Genomic DNA, 16,783 nt, shown 5'->3' with positions numbered 1-16,783 from the left:
CTTCCGCTTAAGTAACATTTTGACCTTTTTAATATATTTTGCCACTCGTTTGACTCTCCATTACCCCCTGGGAAGTCGGCCTGGTTGGAGGTTACGTAGTCTCCAAATCGAGTCCAAGATGCCTGGAAGGTGTTGCTGGAGGGTCATTTAAGGCCCGGAGGTCGCACGTCCGAGTCCCAGTCTGGCTGGATTTCAGTACAACATGGGGGATGAGAGCAGGCTTCGGAAACAGAGAGGCCCCAGAGAAGTCTCGGCTCAGCCACTTAGCAGCAAGTGGGAGGGTAGGATGCCACTCTGAGCCTCAGTTTCCCCATCTGCAACATTGTCTTCTGGGATCTTTAGGCATCAATAGGCCTCGCTTTTAAAGGTGGTCATGAGGGGGCACCTGGGTGGCTCAGTCAGCTGAGTGCTGGACTCTCGGTGTTGGCTCAGGTTGTGATCTCAGGGTTGCTCTCCCTCTGCCCCTTCCCTCACTCACGCATGTGTGCCTGCACAATCTCTCTCTCACCTAAATAACTAAAATTAAAAAAAAAAATAAAGGTTGTCCTCACCTGAGGTGAGGGAGAGGAAAGCATTTGCTGTGAAAAGTCACAGAAATTAGGGGATTATTTGTTGCCTCAGCATGTCGAATTTAACCTGGCTCACATATCTTCCACCACAGGGGGCCATGAGGATCGAATGAAATCTCGTGTGTGACAGGGCTTTGTCAAGTGCGGATGGCTGCCCTTCTAGTTCTGGGACAGGTTCAGTGCCATGAACACGTTAGCGCAGATCCCCAGCGTGACCCTGTGACAGAGGGAGTGGGTGTCCCTGGAGCGTCGGCGGAGTGTGGTAGTCATGAGTGAGGACCTGGGCCAGCTGACCAAGGTGTGACTCCTGACTGCATGCACTGTGTGACTTTGGATGCTTTCCTTGGCCTCTTTGTGCCTCAGTCTCCCTGTCTGCACATGTCACAAGATTTAAATGAGTTATTTCATGAAAAGCCCTTAGCACAAAATAAATAGTCCAAAACGTTGGCTGTTCTGGCAGCTGAGGCCATTCAGAGAGGTAACGTGCTGTGCCCGTGGACACACGTCTCATAAGAGGCTGAGCTGGACTGAAGCCTGCGTGACCCCAAAGCTGGCCCTCACCGCTCTGCGCCTGAAGAAGGAACTCCGTGCCCCGCCGGGAGACTCCAGGAGAAGAAGCCATTGTCAGCGTCTGGTGTCACCATCTTCAAGCCATCAAGATCACATCCCCTCCTTCATGATAGCTCTTTGTAGCTTGAGCTCAAATGTCTACAATCCATCTTACTCCATCAGAAATTCCGATTCCCACTTCGCCAACAAAAAGTTGGAGCGAATGATGACTTACCCAAGATGGCTCACTCCACAGTGGGCGAAGAAGGATTCGAACCCAGGACACTCTCCTCCACACAGCAGGGCGACTGGGTTGCACATCAGGGCACCTGCGGACTTGCCTAAGGCAGCCACGTTTTCCTCTATGGCCTGTTCTTCTCTTTCTAGGTTAGCCACCAGCTTCTCTGGGGGAGGGTGAGCTGGGGGGGTTGGGGCTCTGGGGGACCAGGACAGTGTCATCTCCCAGCAACGCCACCCAGCTGTGCTGGAAGCAGAGGGACGGACCATCTCCAGGGCTGAGGGGAGCCCCTGTGAGGGGCAAGAGCAAGCTTTGCCATGGTCCAGGTTGCTAAGGAGGATCTGGCCAGAGCACACGCTGTACAGATGCCCACATCAGGGGGTATTCCACTACAGAGATAAGGCCTGGGGCTCTCAGCATTGCAGAGGGTAGTGGGAGCTGCTCGTGGAGCCAAGGCCAGCCTCAGGCCCCACGGGGACCACTCTCTGGCCCACGGCTCCAGCCACACACGGACTCTTAACGCTAGCCAGGACTGACCTCAACCCTGGCCACACAGAAAGCCTTTAAACCAGGCACAATCTGGCCCCAAACCCAGTCCTGGGCTGACCATGAACTCAGTCATATTTACCCCACCTGGAGACTAACTGTAAACATGAACCGTACTTGAATATTGACCCCAAACCTCAAGGGCTGCTCCCAACTGCAGCGAACTGTTACTCACTGGCCACAGGCTGACTTTAACCCCGGTTCCAGACTGACCTACTGCACGGCAGCCAGCCTGAGCCTAGCACAGCCTCATCGATCACACAGGGAAGGAGAGGTGGGTCCACCCAGCACATCTTCACGGTAGAATCCTTAGACCCCCACGAGGCTGGGGAAAGGGGAGGACGAGCCCCTCTCTATGAGCATATATGTGATCAGTATTCTTCAGGGAAAACCTCGATTTCAGGAAAACACATGGCGGGACGATCCAGGTCTCGGCAACATGAGAGCCCAGCCACAAAGAAATCCCGATAGAGAGAGAGAGAGGCCCCTATTACGTTGCTCTCAAAACTGGGCAAAGACAGGTCAGGCAGAAACTTACAGACAATTCCACTGATTGACATAGTTGTAATTCTTCATGAAACAGCAAATGGGGTGCCCGGGTGGCTTCGTCGGTTAAACGTCCGCCTCTTGGTTTGGGCTTAGTTATGATCTCAGGGTCGTGGGATTGAGCCCCATGTGGGCTCCACGCTCAGCATGGGGTCTACTGGGGATTCTCTCTCTTCCTCTCCCTCTCCCCCTGCGCCCTGCACACAGGCCCAGTACCCATGACTGCCCTCTCTCTCAGATAAGCAAATAAATCTTAAAAAAAAAAAAAATAAGCAAATTATTTTAAAATAGCACATCATGACTAAGAATGTTTTATCTCAGGAATGTAAGGACGCTCCAGAATCAGGAGATCTATCCATGAATTTTACCACATTAATAAACCAAGGGAGAAAAATCACAGAAGGTCATAACAGAAACATAAGAAATATTTGAAAAGTGCATCATCTCTTTATAATAAACATTCTTAGAGGCTAAACAAAGAAGGGAACTTATTTAACTTTAGAAAGTTCCTCTACTTAAGTCCTACAGTGAATATACTCAACATGATTTTTTTTTTTTTAATTCAAATACCTTCCTCTTATTGAAGGTACGAGGCAGGGATGACCACTGTGCCTAGTATTATTCAATATAGTGCTGGAGGGCCTGGCCTAGGCAATCAAAGGAGAAAAAGAAATAAAAGTTATAACTTTTGTAATGGAAGACATGAAACTGCGATTGTTTTCAAATAAAAACTAACATTCAGCAGGCAAACTAACAGAAGTAAAATAAATATCTTTAAGATGGCTGGAGACAGGGGCTCCTGGGAGTCTCAGTGGGTTAAGCCTCTGCCTTCAGCTCAGGTCATGATCTCAGGGTTGTGGGATCGAGCCCCACATCGGGCTCTCTGCTTGGTGGGGATCCTGCTTCCCCCTCTCTCTCTGCCTGTCTCTCTGCCTACTTGTCTGATCTCTCTCTCTGTCAAATAAATAAATAAAATCTTAAAAAAAAAAAAGATGGCTGGATATAAGATCAAACTACAAAATTCATTAGCATTCCTTTAAAATACCAATAATCAGTTAGAAGCTAAGTAGAAAATAAACTCCTATTACAATAGCAATGAACTTACAAATCATCTAGGGATGCACCAGGTGAAATATTAGTAAGACATTCATAGATCAGATTGTCAAGCTTGGTAAAAAGGTTTAAAAAAAATAAAAGCAAAAGGTAAACAGCAGCTGGATGGAAGAGCTAATTCTGAAGACTTCTAGGGGCATCTGGCTGGCACAGTTGGTGGAGCTCACGACTCTTCATCTTGGGACTGGGAGTTCAAGCCCCACTCTGGGTGTAGAGATTACTTAAAAAATAAAAATCTGAAACAAAGCACCCCCCGCCCCCCAGCAAACTTCAAGAAGACATACTTTGTTTATCTGGAGAGATTTGTCCCCGCACACAGCCCTCACCCCCTCCCAGGCCACCACAATCTTCTCCCGACCTCTCGTAATGAAATGGTTTTTGCCAAGATCATCAGTGACCTCCTTGCCAATCAATATTTCTTTTCTCATCTTACTTGGCATTTGACTCTGCTGCCATTTCCACCTTGTCCCCTCCTCTTTGCATGACTTCTGTGAAACCTCTCCTGTGGTTTTCCTCTGACCTCTCTGCTCACTGCCTCCCTTTCTACTCTGTAGCTCTCTTTCCTCTAGTCACTCCTTAGAGTAGAATGCTTCTCCGGTCTCCATCCCTGGCCACGTTCTCATTTCTCTCCACGCATATGCTCTCTGGGAGCCCTGTCCACGGCTTCTATTACTCTTTCCAGGTGAACAACGTCCCATTTGGAATCTCTGGATAGGTGACATCTACTTTTCTAGAGTTGCTGTAACCATGTACCACAAATCATATAGCTTTAAAGAACAGGAAAAGTACCCTTTCACTGTTTTAGAGGCTTGAAGTCCAAAATCAAGGTGTCAGCAGGGCCACATTCTCTCTGAAGGCTCTGAGAGAATGTGTGCCATGTCTTTCTCTTAGTTTCTGGTGTCGCCAAGCAATTCTTGGTCTGCATTGCTCCAAGGTCTGCCTTCCTTACCCCCGGGTGTCCTTTCTGGGAGTCTATGACTATCTCTTCTCCTCTCCTCAGAACACCAGTCATCAGGGACTAGGGCCCACCCTAACAACCTCGACTTGATCACATCTGCAAAGACCTTATTCCCAAATAGAGTCACATTTCCACAGTTCCCGGGTGTTAGGAGTTCAACCTAATTTTTTTTTTTTTGGTGGTGGTGGGGCGTGATTCAACCCATCGCAGCACCCCTGTCATGGGCTCCCGTGGCACAGTAGTGCTGGGTGGCCATTGCTGGCCCATCTGCAGTCAGACTCACCATCACCCCAGGGCCTGGCACACAGCACATAGCACGTTTTTTGAATGCACAAATGCTGATCTCATGAGTCAACGGATTCCAACCCCTACCGCACCTGCCCGCTCCTTCTTGCTCTAGTGGCCCACCTGGGTTTGACCGTACCTGCCAGACCGTACCTGCCAGTTAGTGCCACAGAGGAGTCCTAGTCAGAGAGGAGCAGACAGTAGCAGTCCCAGAGCCACTCCTGAGACCTCAGTCCCACGTCCCACCCAGCCACCACCCAGGAGCAGAGGATGCAAAGGTGAGGGCTGCACGGCCTTTCCCGAGTTGGGCAAATTTACCTGGCGGCTGCAGCCAGTGTTGGGGGCCAGCTTCTGGGACCCCCTCTGCACAGGCTCACCGTTCAGAGGAGAGGGGAAATGTCACACTACCAGCCACCCCGACACCATCCTCTGATTCCTCAACTGACAACATCCTCCCCAGCATCAGAGAGGGGATGGGGGGGAGGAGGTGGGAGGGGTAAGTGGGCAAAAGCCAATCCCTTTGGCCTGGTTCTCCTTGCACAATTGTGTTATGCTCGTTGCTGTCACCTGGGGGACGTGAAAGGGGCCTTCAGAACAAGGGAGACCGGCCTGCCCCACATGAACTTGCTACATGGGTTCTTAGGAGGGGATCTGGGCCTCTTCCACGACACCACAAATGTCATAACCATGATTATTCCTCCTGATCTAGAAGCATCACTCCCTTTAAATTACAGGGTGGGAGGTGCTGAGGGGGTGGCCTGAATGGAATTCGGTACCAAGGAGAAAAAAACCTCAAACCAGAGAAGGGCAAACTCCTGCAAAGAAGGGGAGAAGCAACTCCTGACCTTTTGCAGTTACATCATTCCTTTGCTCAGCAGCCATGTGAGGTGGGAGGGCGGGAACTGCCCCTCCCCCCAGGGGAGCCCCAAGGGCAGAAGACAGAAGGATACACTGGCCGTGCTGGAGACTCAGGTCTGAGGCTGGGCTGCTTTTTCTGGGGCCTGAGCTTTGAGGCTCTCCCTGGTCCCTCCTGGCTTGATGTCTACTTTATAGTGGTTGGATTCTGTCCCATCCAATAAGATCCCAGGCTCTGGAGTTTTCTAGGAGGGTGGAAAGGGCATCCAGGATTCTAGGATCCAAAGTGATAGATGTTGGGAGGCAGAGAGTTTGCCCTTCCCAGGAGCTGGAAGTCAGGCCTGGGGGCCTGCAAATACCATTACCCGAAAGAGACATGTTTAGCTGTCCAGAACTTTCAAGTCTTTAATGAAAACCAACCTGTTAACGCTTCAGGAATTTTCTGGCTGGCTCTGGAGCAGCCCAGTCCCCCCCTGCTTCCTTGGGGATGGAGTTTCCAGCAGAACCAGGCCAGATGTGTGCAGCTGGAGGTGAACCTGAGACAGGGAGAGGGTAGTTCAAGGCGAGCGAGCCAGAGGGGATTGGGGTGAACCCTCTGAGCTGCGGACAAGCTCCAGGGGCTCAGAGCAGACACTAACATCCAGGAAAGAGCCCCACCTGGCCAGCTAATGAACCCTAAAATGTGGTGGGGCAAGATGAGGAGGGGAGGTGAATGGAGGCGGGGAGGCAAGCATGGGCCCCGGGGGGCAGCCATGGCGGCCGGGTTCAGAGCTCCCAGCTGACTGCTGGGTCCCTTTCTCCAGCCCTTCCTTCTGCTCCGATGTCCTTGCTGCCTCTGCCAGATGACATCCTTCCCTTCCTTGAAGGCACTGCTCAGAAGCTTCCCCTCCCAAAGGAGACCGGCCTCTTCCCCAGACTCTCCCCGGGGCCACTCTGAGTGGGTCCCCATGCAAACAGGCGGACAGCCCATGGCTCTGTGCACCGCCCAGGAAACACCTGCCCAGAATCACGAGGAGCCTCAGGTACAAACCCCCTGTCTTCCCAGATCCACGATTCTGCCTGTTTGAATCCCCAGAACTGTACCCGCCTCACCCTGCCCTCCTCCCTCCACTGCTCAGCGGGGGGTGGGGGGGGTCCCACTCTTCTTCCTGTCCCTGCTGGGACATCAGCGCAGGCCACCGGCACTGTGATCCATCACTGATCCTTACTATGATCAAAGTCCCTCGAGTGAGCGCCTAGTGCGATTGACGTATTACTGTCACCCTTCACAGTTCAAACTTGTATTTAACTCCAAATTGTACTCTTCCCCGACCCTCTTTTCTGATTCCAAAACCTCCTCGGGGGCCATGGCAGCCTCTTTCCAACATGGCGCCCATGACTCACCTCCTGGTGTTCACCGGCTGTGTCGTGTCCTCCTCCTCGATGCCAGGATTGATCGGTGTGAGCCGTGGAATATGGCAGAAGCGGGGGTGTGCCACTTTCGGGATTCAGTCATAAAAGACACAGCAGCTTCTGGCTTGCTGGCTTTTCCCTCTTTCTCTCTCTCGCCCACCCCTGTCTTCCTTTCTCTCACTCATCGCTTACTCTGGGGGAAGCCAGCCGCCAGTCATGGGCAGTTCCAAGGAACTGAGGCTTCCTGTCAACAGCCACATGAGTGAGGCTACGGGAAGCAGGTCCTCCAGCCCCAGGTGAGCCTTCAGAGGGCCGTAGCCCTCTAACACGACGAGAGGTCCCGAGCGGGGCCACACAGCTAAGCCACTTGCGGATTCCTGCCCCTCAGAAGATGTGGGAGACAAGATGTGTTTGTTGCCGTAAGCTGCCAAGCTCTGGGGTCATTTTAATGCAGCTATAGCTAGCCAAAACAGGACAGCTCAGGTCTAGCCGTGGCCAGCAGCCTGCCAGGGCAGCAGCGAGAGTAGGGAGATTGTACTCCTAGGACCGAGGCACGGCCGGGAGAGAAAAGCCCCCCCATCTGGGTTTGTTTCTGTCTAAGGGCAGCAGCCCGTGCAGACAGAGGCCCCCATCTGAATTGGGGAGTTCTGGCCAGGTCACAGTTCCATGTCACCCCTCTGTTATCAAGGAACCCTGTCCCGTGTTCAATAAATAGTGGCTGTTACAGTAACTGACTGTGTCATGCTCTTGGTATGGGCCCCGCTGGGGATTTCCTTTCATAGGCAGGTGTCGGGTTTTTGCAGCTTCCAGAAGATCCCGCTGATTGGAGCTAGCCTAGTCTGTGCAGACAGAATCCATTGCTGAGCACGAGGGTGTCCCAGGCTGAGCAAGGCTAGTGCTGGTTGTGCAGGGTACTGTGCGGGACAGCCAGGACAGCGGGTCAGTGGCCTTCCAAGCGACAATGGGTCCAGGAAGAAAGAGGATGTGGCCTGGTCAGTGTGTGCCTGGCTTACCAGGTCCCTGAATGGTGGCTGGTTCCCATCCTCAGGACACACTGCCTGGTCAGAACTGGCTCACGCCAGGGGCCCAAGGGGCAGTGGGGAGAGTGCCAAGAGGAGAACGAACACCATAGTATCCAGCCCCACGGATAGTTCTGTTGGGCAGAGCCCATCCTCCAGCCTTCCTCCATGCCCGCCATAGGAAACATTTCCCACTCCTGGCACCGTGAAGCAGTAAGCACCCTTCCAGTGCAAGGCAGAAACCCAGCTTGATGCTGCCGATAAGCAACTCGTATTTACAGATTATATTTGCTCTATGCATAACTCACTAGTCCCCACCACAGCCTAGAGGTACATTTTTTTTTTCCCCATTTGTGGATGAGCAATATGAGGGAGACAGTGGACTCAACCAAGGTCGCTCTCTTGGCAAGTGGTAGAGCCAAGATTTGCCCTCAGCAGGCTGTCTCCAAAGCCTGTGTCCTAACCGTACACCAAGAGGAAAATCCTAGAAGAGATCTTCCTTGAACTATGCCTGCCTTGGGAAGTTCAATGTCACCTGTCCCCACTGTCCTTGCTGTCCCTCAGCCAGCTCTTGGTGTCGCCTTCAGTCTCATACCTCTTCATGCAGCCGTCAACAGCTGAGGCCTACACTCCCCCAATTGTTCTAATGAAAGTCCCAGAAATGAGTCTCCTATGTTCACTTCTGAGCCATGCTCTGTGGCCCAAGGCATCCGATGCTCTAAAAATCCAGAGTTGGGTCACAGGTCCAACCTGGGAGCCAGTCCCTGGAATCAGAACCTGAGGACCCCAGGACCGGGGAGTTGGGAGAGAGGACACTTGCCCAGAAGACAGAGGAACAGGTGCTCCACAGGCAAACACAACACATGTGTCTGAAACAAAATATTCCCAATGTTTTTTAATTGGGGGGAGGGAATATAACAATACCATTAAAGAATGTCCTAGAAACACCCACCCATGCCACACTTAACGATACAACTCTTTTTACTCTTGCATATTACCTCCAGATATTGGTGTTCTTGTTCACACACATACATCTTTTGAAATAGTACGACCCTCCTGTGTGCAGGGAAGACCTTGAGAGACAATAGTTAGCCTGGAGATGGTGTGCCTGGTTCCTTTCATTAAAGATGTAAGGGAATCCTATCACTCTGGGCCTTTAACCTCAATCCTATCATCCCTGGGTGTTTTGGGTTGGCTGATTGGTTGTTTTTCTGATGTTGGAATTTTGCCTTTGTGGTTCTGTGGAAATGAGGGTGGCTTGTTTCTGGGGTACTGTGTAGCAAGCCTGGGAAGTGCCTGGTGGCAGGGCCAGCCCTGACCTCCCCCCGCCCCATGCCACATGGGTAGACCTGGCCAGGGTCCTGGGCAGGGCCGGTCCTTACACTTGGGCCCATCCCAGGAGTCCTTGGCCAAGTGCTTGCCTGGGCCAGCTCTCAGTGCCTGGGCCTACGAGTGGATGGCCAGGATCCTTCTTTAAGCTAGGGGATAGTAAGTTCAGAGTACTTTCTGGAACGTGCCCTCTCTATGCCAAGTCCTGTGCACAGCCCTTCTGCACAGCTTCTTTCACTGGACTCTTATAACAACATTGTGATATGGACACTATCTTTGCCTTGTTTTCCCACATGAAGTTATATAAGTGATCTCAATAAGGTCACCCAGATAGGGAAGGTGCAGCCCTGATCTAAAGCCACCAGTCAGACCCCATGCTCACAAGCACCTTGAGAGGGGAAACAGGAGGTGAAAAGGCATGGGTTCTGGACCTGGACTTCCTGGGCTTGTGGCTCTGAGCAGGTTACACAATGTCTCTGTGCCTTAGCTTCCTCATCTGTACAATGGGATGATTTCAGTATCTACCTCACAGGCTCTTATAAGGTACATGAGTTAATGCTCATAAAATCCTTAGACTTTAGCCAAGCACAGAGTAAGTGCTCAGTAAACACTAGCTATTAGTATTACCCTGAAGTGGTCTTGAAAAACAGTCAATTTTCGACAAAGGGGCTGAGGACCCAGTTGAAACGGGACATTGCTCGGCACTGGGTGGGGTGCAGGAAGGAGAGATAGACCCAGAGATATGAGAGTAAGATAACAGTCATGTACAGTGAACACTAAAGTAAGGCCGACTCTGATTCATTCTACCATACTTGACAAACGTGTGGTCAGAGGGGAAATTGTTCAATGCTCAGTGGAAATCTGAGAGGGCTTCCAGGAAGGGGCAGCTTTTGATTTAGACCTTGATAGAAACCCAGAACCAGGTAGGCAGATGAGGAGGAGACATTTTAAACAGAGGCAAGGAGATAAGGAGGGTTTGGGGTCCCGGCATGCGGCTAGAGGGTCAGTACTGCAACAGAAGGATGGTGAGAGCAAAGGACAGAGGAGTCGGAGTGAGGCAGGGCCCCAGGAACTTGGGCGTTTTTGCTTAGAGAGGTGATCTGCCTCGCAGCTGAAGAGTGTTTTTAAGAAAGCCCTACAGCTGGGCCATACTCTCCACCCCCCATCTCTGCGTTCAGGGCCCAGGCGGGTCACAGCTCCGTCCACCACCACCTGGGTGGGCCGCGCTGCTCGGCAGAGGGGCGCTGGCGTTCCCCACACGCACAGACCCCAGGAGGGAAAGCAATCACTGCATTCAGACTTGATCCCTCTCCCAGGCCCCTTCCCTGAACAAAGCCAGCATTTACAGAGCAGACGCTCTGGGGTAGGGTTACCCAGGCTGTTTATGACTTGGGATAGAGGATTTTCCTGGAGAGCAGAAGCCCCTTTCTGTCCCATTTGAAAGCCATTTTGGGCCTTTTGAAAGGGTCTGGGTGATGGCATTTTGCCCTTAAAAACATGGCGAAGACCAGAAACTGGAAAGAAATCTGGTGGAATCGTCCCTCGTTCCAGAGAGCTGCTTAGGCCTGGACAGGACTCTTAGCTTTTAGAAATAGGGGGAGCCCTCTGAGAGTAGTGGTCTCAGTCAGGAATAGCAACCATTCAGGACAAGGGGGAACCCAGGGCACCCAGCACCAGGCCAGGTTCCAGCCTGCTGGAAACAGGGTGAGAGTCTTTAGGTCCCTGCCCACGTGGTCTGGGGACTCTCTCTCCCACCTGGCCCAGATGTTCCAGCTGCTGAAGGAGAAGGACCCACAGGCCAGCTGAGCTCGAGCTCCCATTGTGCCCACACCTGCTGAAACCGCTGCAGGCCAGCATGGGGTGGGGGCCATGGAGGCGAGTTTCAAGCTGCTTCCACCCTGCTTACAAAGATCCATTTCTGGCCTTTGACTCCCAGGTCCAGATAGAAGGCCCTACCTCATCTCACACCCCCAAGGGGTGTCCAGGAATGCTGGGCCATGCAGAGAGATGGGTTATCTCTATCTAGCATCTGGGTTCTCGCTGGAGTGTGCCCCCAAGTGTCCCCCACTTCCTATTGCACTCTGTGATTTGAGGACCTCCAGAAAGCCTCTTTCCTTTTCTAAATTGCTCCTCCGGTACTGCCGTGGTCCTGCTCTGGGGCTCAGGCATTTCCAAGGTCAGATTCATTGCTTGGGGTTCAGGGAGTGTATATGCAGGAGGCTCCTCTTCCAGAGTGAGTGGCACCTGCTAGGAAAGGCCCCAGTGAATAAGAAGGGCAGGGAGCTGGGCAAAGGAGATGGGGTGAGCAGGATTTGGAAAATCTGGGAAAGAGAAGGGGTTTGGGGAAACTCTTTGACCAGAGTTTAAAACCTGGTGGGCTGAGGAGACCCAAAGGAGAGGAAGTGGGGGTCAGAAAGGGAGAAGGGAATGAGAGGGAGGAGAGAAGAGGCAGAGGGATGGGAGGGGGAGGGGAGCAGGGAGAAGGAGGGTTGGAACGAGGCGTGGGGGCGGCAGAAGGGAGAACAGAGAAGACAATGGAGGGGAGCCGGAAAGCACATGAGGAGGGCAGGGCACGGGACCTCTGCCCTCTGTCTGGGGTGTCCTGGTGGCAGGCCCGATGGGGGGAAGCCCATGCTGCTCAGTGGGGGCTCCTCCTCCGAGGTTCTGGGGTCCTCCCCTGGGGAGGCTGCTAGGGGCTTCTCCTCTTCCACCTCTACCCACCAGTTTATGACCTGCAATGAGCCTCTCTTTCCATTTGTGGGGAGAGAGAATATAAGTATTCCTGGGAAAGCTCATTAACTCTGCAGCAGACTCTTGGCTACCTATCCAACAGACAGACACACACGCGTGCCCACCCACACACTCATATACACCGTCTAGACCTGCCAAGCCCCAGATGGTAGGCACGTTACGTCGTATTAGACAGCACGGACGCAGAACACTTACACTATTGCAGAAAGTCCTGCCCAGCTCAGCTCTAGGTCCTTGCCAGAACCCTGATTTTGCTTAGGGGCTCACCTGCCCATGTGTTCTGGAAGGTGACACCCAAGGGCGGATGCTGATTAGCCTGAGCCAGTTTGGGCAATTCCCTATTTTTTGTCAGTGATAGGTTTAGTCCTGGCCTGTGATGCCACTTTGGCCAATGAGATACAAGGGGAATGCTGCTTCGTCACAGGGGTTGCTTCTGGAACATCTTCCTCACTAATAAGCAACGACACCAGTGAGGAAACACCCTCCCTTCTTCCATGAGCCCTATCCTACCTGTGAAGCCCCCGAAAATGTCTCAGCCATCCTGCCAATTGCTGGCCCTGTCACTGAGCCCAAACTCACCAGCTCTGGGGTCTGGACTGCTGGCCGCAGGATCTCACGTATTTCCCTCATGTTTTAGTTATGAATTGTTACTTGCCATCAAAAGCATCCTAACATACGTTGACAGGTTTTATTATTTTTTTTAAAGAGTTATTTATTTATTTGAGAGAGAGCAGAGGGAGGAGCAGAGGGAGAGGAAGTGGAAATCTCGAGAAGACTCGCCATTGAGCGCAGAGCCCCATGTGGGGGTCGATCTCGTTACCCTGAGATCTGCAGCTGAGCTGAAACCAGGAGTCGGACGCTTAACTGACTCATAGGGCCATTTTTGATGAAAGACTTTCTGAGCCACCGACTCTCTGAGAACCGAGCCACGTGAGCCGACACAGGCACAAGACGGGTATTTACGCGGGGAGGAAAATATTTGACTTCTGGCCAGTGAAAGAATATTGAAGTTGGGGTACAGCGGAACTAAGGTCCAGACCTGCAACTTCTGCTAACTCACCGTGTGAGCTTGGACAAGTCAAATAGTGGCTGTGAGGGTTCGTATTCCCTCTGTGGAGAGGGAGAGGCTGGATCCCTCATAGAAAAGGTGTGGCACCTACGGTTGTTACAATTACACCTGGTATTAATCATCCTTTTCCTTTGTACAGCTGGTACGTTATTTTAGTTGTCTGGTCTGTCAGCTCCTACTGAGATAAGAATTACTGCCGCCGTCTTATAGACGAGGACACTGAGGCCCAGGATGCCTTAAATGTTGCCCGAGGCCACAGCCGTCCAGTGACAGAGCTGGGATTGCCACCTACCATCAAATCCTGATGCAGTCTTCTCTGACCTGGGAGGGGCTGAGAGGCATTCATTCACCTTCTAGAGGGAGTTAGCTTCAGACTGTCTGGCTAGTGGTCACAGCTGAAATCCAGGCCCTAGGCTAAAGAGGCTGTGGTTGGGGAGGAGACAGGAACTGGAGAGGCCTGGAGACCCAGCTGCATCTGATACAGGCCGGCAGGTGAGCCAGCCCCCGCAATGGGCCTTGGGGCGGGTGCTCGGTCAGCCCCACTGGAGCTGGGGGCCGGCAAGTTTGCAGGTGCCCGGCAACGGGCAAAGTCCTGGCAGAGACCTCAGGAGACCCCGGGTTCAACTCCCAACTCTGCCCTGTTAGCTGTGTGATCTGGGCAAGTCTCTTCACTGATTTGGGCCTCAGTTTCCCCACCTATAAAATGGAAACAATAATCCTCGCTCGTCCCATGTTGATAGAACATAGATCAGCTAAGGTGCTGAGCACCTTAGCTCCACAAAGCATTAGAGAAGTCAAAGGTATTGTTTTAAGGGGGGAAAAGAACATCCAAAAGGGAAACCTAGGTATACTGTCAGACAAAGTACAAGATCCCTCATATGGGATCCCTCTTTGGGGTCACTGGGAACTTGTCCCAGCACCAGGAGACACAGCAGTTTGCTTGAAAAATGCTGAACAAAAACCAAAGCACACAGGAAGGCAACTTGTTAAAAACCAACCTGGAGCAGCTGGGGGACCATAATGAGGTGTGATCCCCAAAGTGCAAGACCTGAGTGGGTTCTGCAGAAAGCGTGCTGCCTTTGATCCCCCTTCTCTCATAAAATGTTATTTCTGCTCTTGGCTCCTCAAATTCCTAGACGGACGAATCAGTCTGGGCTGCCCGTGGAATTTGAAAAGAATAAGTTTTCAAAAAACCACACTCGGGAACAATGGTTACCAGAAGTGTCTGGGTCTCAGAGGAAAAACAAACACCCTGTCCCCAGTTTGCAAGTGTTTCCCGAAACACCCTTCCACCTAATGGCTCCTGCCCTGAGCCCCACCCAACAGGAGACACCCCAGCTAATGAGGGGAGGTTTACCCCATGCTTCTGAGGCATGGCAAGAAAACACAACCAGACACAGCAGCTGGGTCCCAGCAGATTCCCCCCACACCGCTCCCTATGGAGCCCGCTGCCCTGAGGGCTAAAGGCCAAAGGCTCGCTCTCTGCAGACCGCACCCCACTTCCACTGCTATTTCCCCAGGGTGATGGGGACAGATGTATGGGGGAGTGGTAGCAGTCAACTTGTCTTTCACCTGAATTTAAAGTGTTTAATTGAAATTTGAATTCTAACCGGAGCAACGTATGTGCCTAGGTTTACAAACAAATAGTTCCAGCAAAAACAAATTTATAGCAAAAATAGCAGCACCTTGATTTTGGAAATAGGGCAACCATTTTGAACACTTTCTGGGGTGCTTGTACCTTCCTATTTTTAAAAAAAGATTATTTATTTATTTATTTGACACAGAGACAGAGAGAGACAGAGAATGAACACAAGCAGGGGGAGCGGGTGAGGGATAGGCAGACGCCCTGCTGAACAGGGAGTCTGAGGCGGGGCTCAATTCCAGGACCCTGGGATCCTGACCTGAGCCAAAGGCAAACGCTTAATGACTGAGCCACCCAGGCATCCTTCCCTTCCTGTTTCTATATAACAGACTTACAATTCCAATTCTAGATTTTTCCTTTGTGGACATTAGCTATTAACAAAATGACAACTCCGCTCTCTTAGTCCTGCCTCCCAGCTCTGACACACACACGTCTGTTCACACTCACGCATGCAGTCACAGACACACACATTTCTCAAACTCTTGTCCATTCAATATAGTTGTTATCACCATGTTTACTTAAATCTCTGTTCAGTATTGACATGATTACGATTATATAAATAATACACAGAGTGTACCATGATTACGTTTTCTTTCAAATAGCTTTTGTCCTTTTTAGGAGTCAGTAATTGCTTTTCCCCTTTCGTTTGTTTGCTTCCCATGAACTTATGAGTAATTCAGCCCCTAACCTTCAAAACAAGGGATGTTCCTCCAGCCAGTTCAATGAACCACATAACCTGAGGCTCTCCCCCGGCCATCCCCTTCGGAGCCTGTGTGCTCCTGCTCGCGTCTGAACTGCGTGCTCGCTGAGCCTTTGTACACCTGTTATCCAGGTGATAACAAGCACAAAGGGGCTTCACAGGCTCGAGGACAGCATCTGTGGTCGGCGCACTGCAGCCGGAGAGTGGTGGAGAGCCCTGTGCTGTGCAGAAGAAACACAGTGTTGGCTGGGAAGTGAGGAGGGTATAGTGAGTACTGTGAGTCGGGCTGGCTGGGAACTGGGAGTAGTAAGCATTCATCCTGACCAGGGAAATCAGAGAAGGCTTCCCAGTGGAGGTGACATGGGAGGCCGGTCTCAGGCTAGATTTGTAAGATTTCAATATGATGAGGAACGGGAAATCTGAACACCACTTGGGGCAGAGGAAACAGAATAAGGATGGGAGCAGACTTGCAAGTGAATTGTAAGGAAGGGCTGTGTGTTGCCAGAGCCCAAAACACATGGGAAGGATGTGCTGGGCTGAGTGAGCCCAGATATGGAAGGTGAGGTGTAGGTACCAAGGGTGTGTGCAAGCGGTGGGTCACATGCTGGTCCAGTTTATTCCATTCTAATGGCTTGGCGTGCTCTGGCAAGGAACATGCACTATTATCCTTTGCTGAGACAGAGCCACAGAATATCGGAGTTTTGCGCAAGAGTGTCCTGCTGTGGGACAGGACGAGCAAACGGCAGCTGGAGGATGATCACAGCCAGGGACTGGAGGAGAGACTCCTACTCTATTAAATGAGCGTATTGTCATTTTCCTGAAGTCTGTCTTATTTGCATGAGAACCCAGATGGGTACGTGCCCAGAACCTAGACAGGTGCACGTGCAGGTAGGTTTTTGGTGAATATTTGATGAATGAATGAATCTCCCTAAGCCCACAAATCAGACACTGCCCCAGGAATTGGACCTCAGCTTCCCCTGCCCACAAACCCTCTGGCTTCCAGCCCTTCTCCCGAGAGAACTAACGTGGAATCTCTCACTGTCTGTTGACACCTCACCTGCCCCAGGGGCACTGCCTGCCCCCTTTTCTGGCACCAGCTCCTTGTGAGTGCAGGCTTTCTCAGAAGCCTGGAAAGGAGAATGTTCCAAATCCATTCTCTATTGTCTCTGCAAATATCCCCAAGGAAAGAAAGCCCGAAAGCCCAGCCTCGGTCTCAGAGTGG

Source organism: Mustela lutreola, chromosome 7, assembly GCF_030435805.1.
Source record: "Mustela lutreola isolate mMusLut2 chromosome 7, mMusLut2.pri, whole genome shotgun sequence".
Taxonomy (NCBI): domain Eukaryota; kingdom Metazoa; phylum Chordata; class Mammalia; order Carnivora; family Mustelidae; genus Mustela; species Mustela lutreola.
The sequence above is the reverse complement of the archived record's forward strand: the minus strand, read 5'-3'. Positions refer to the sequence as shown.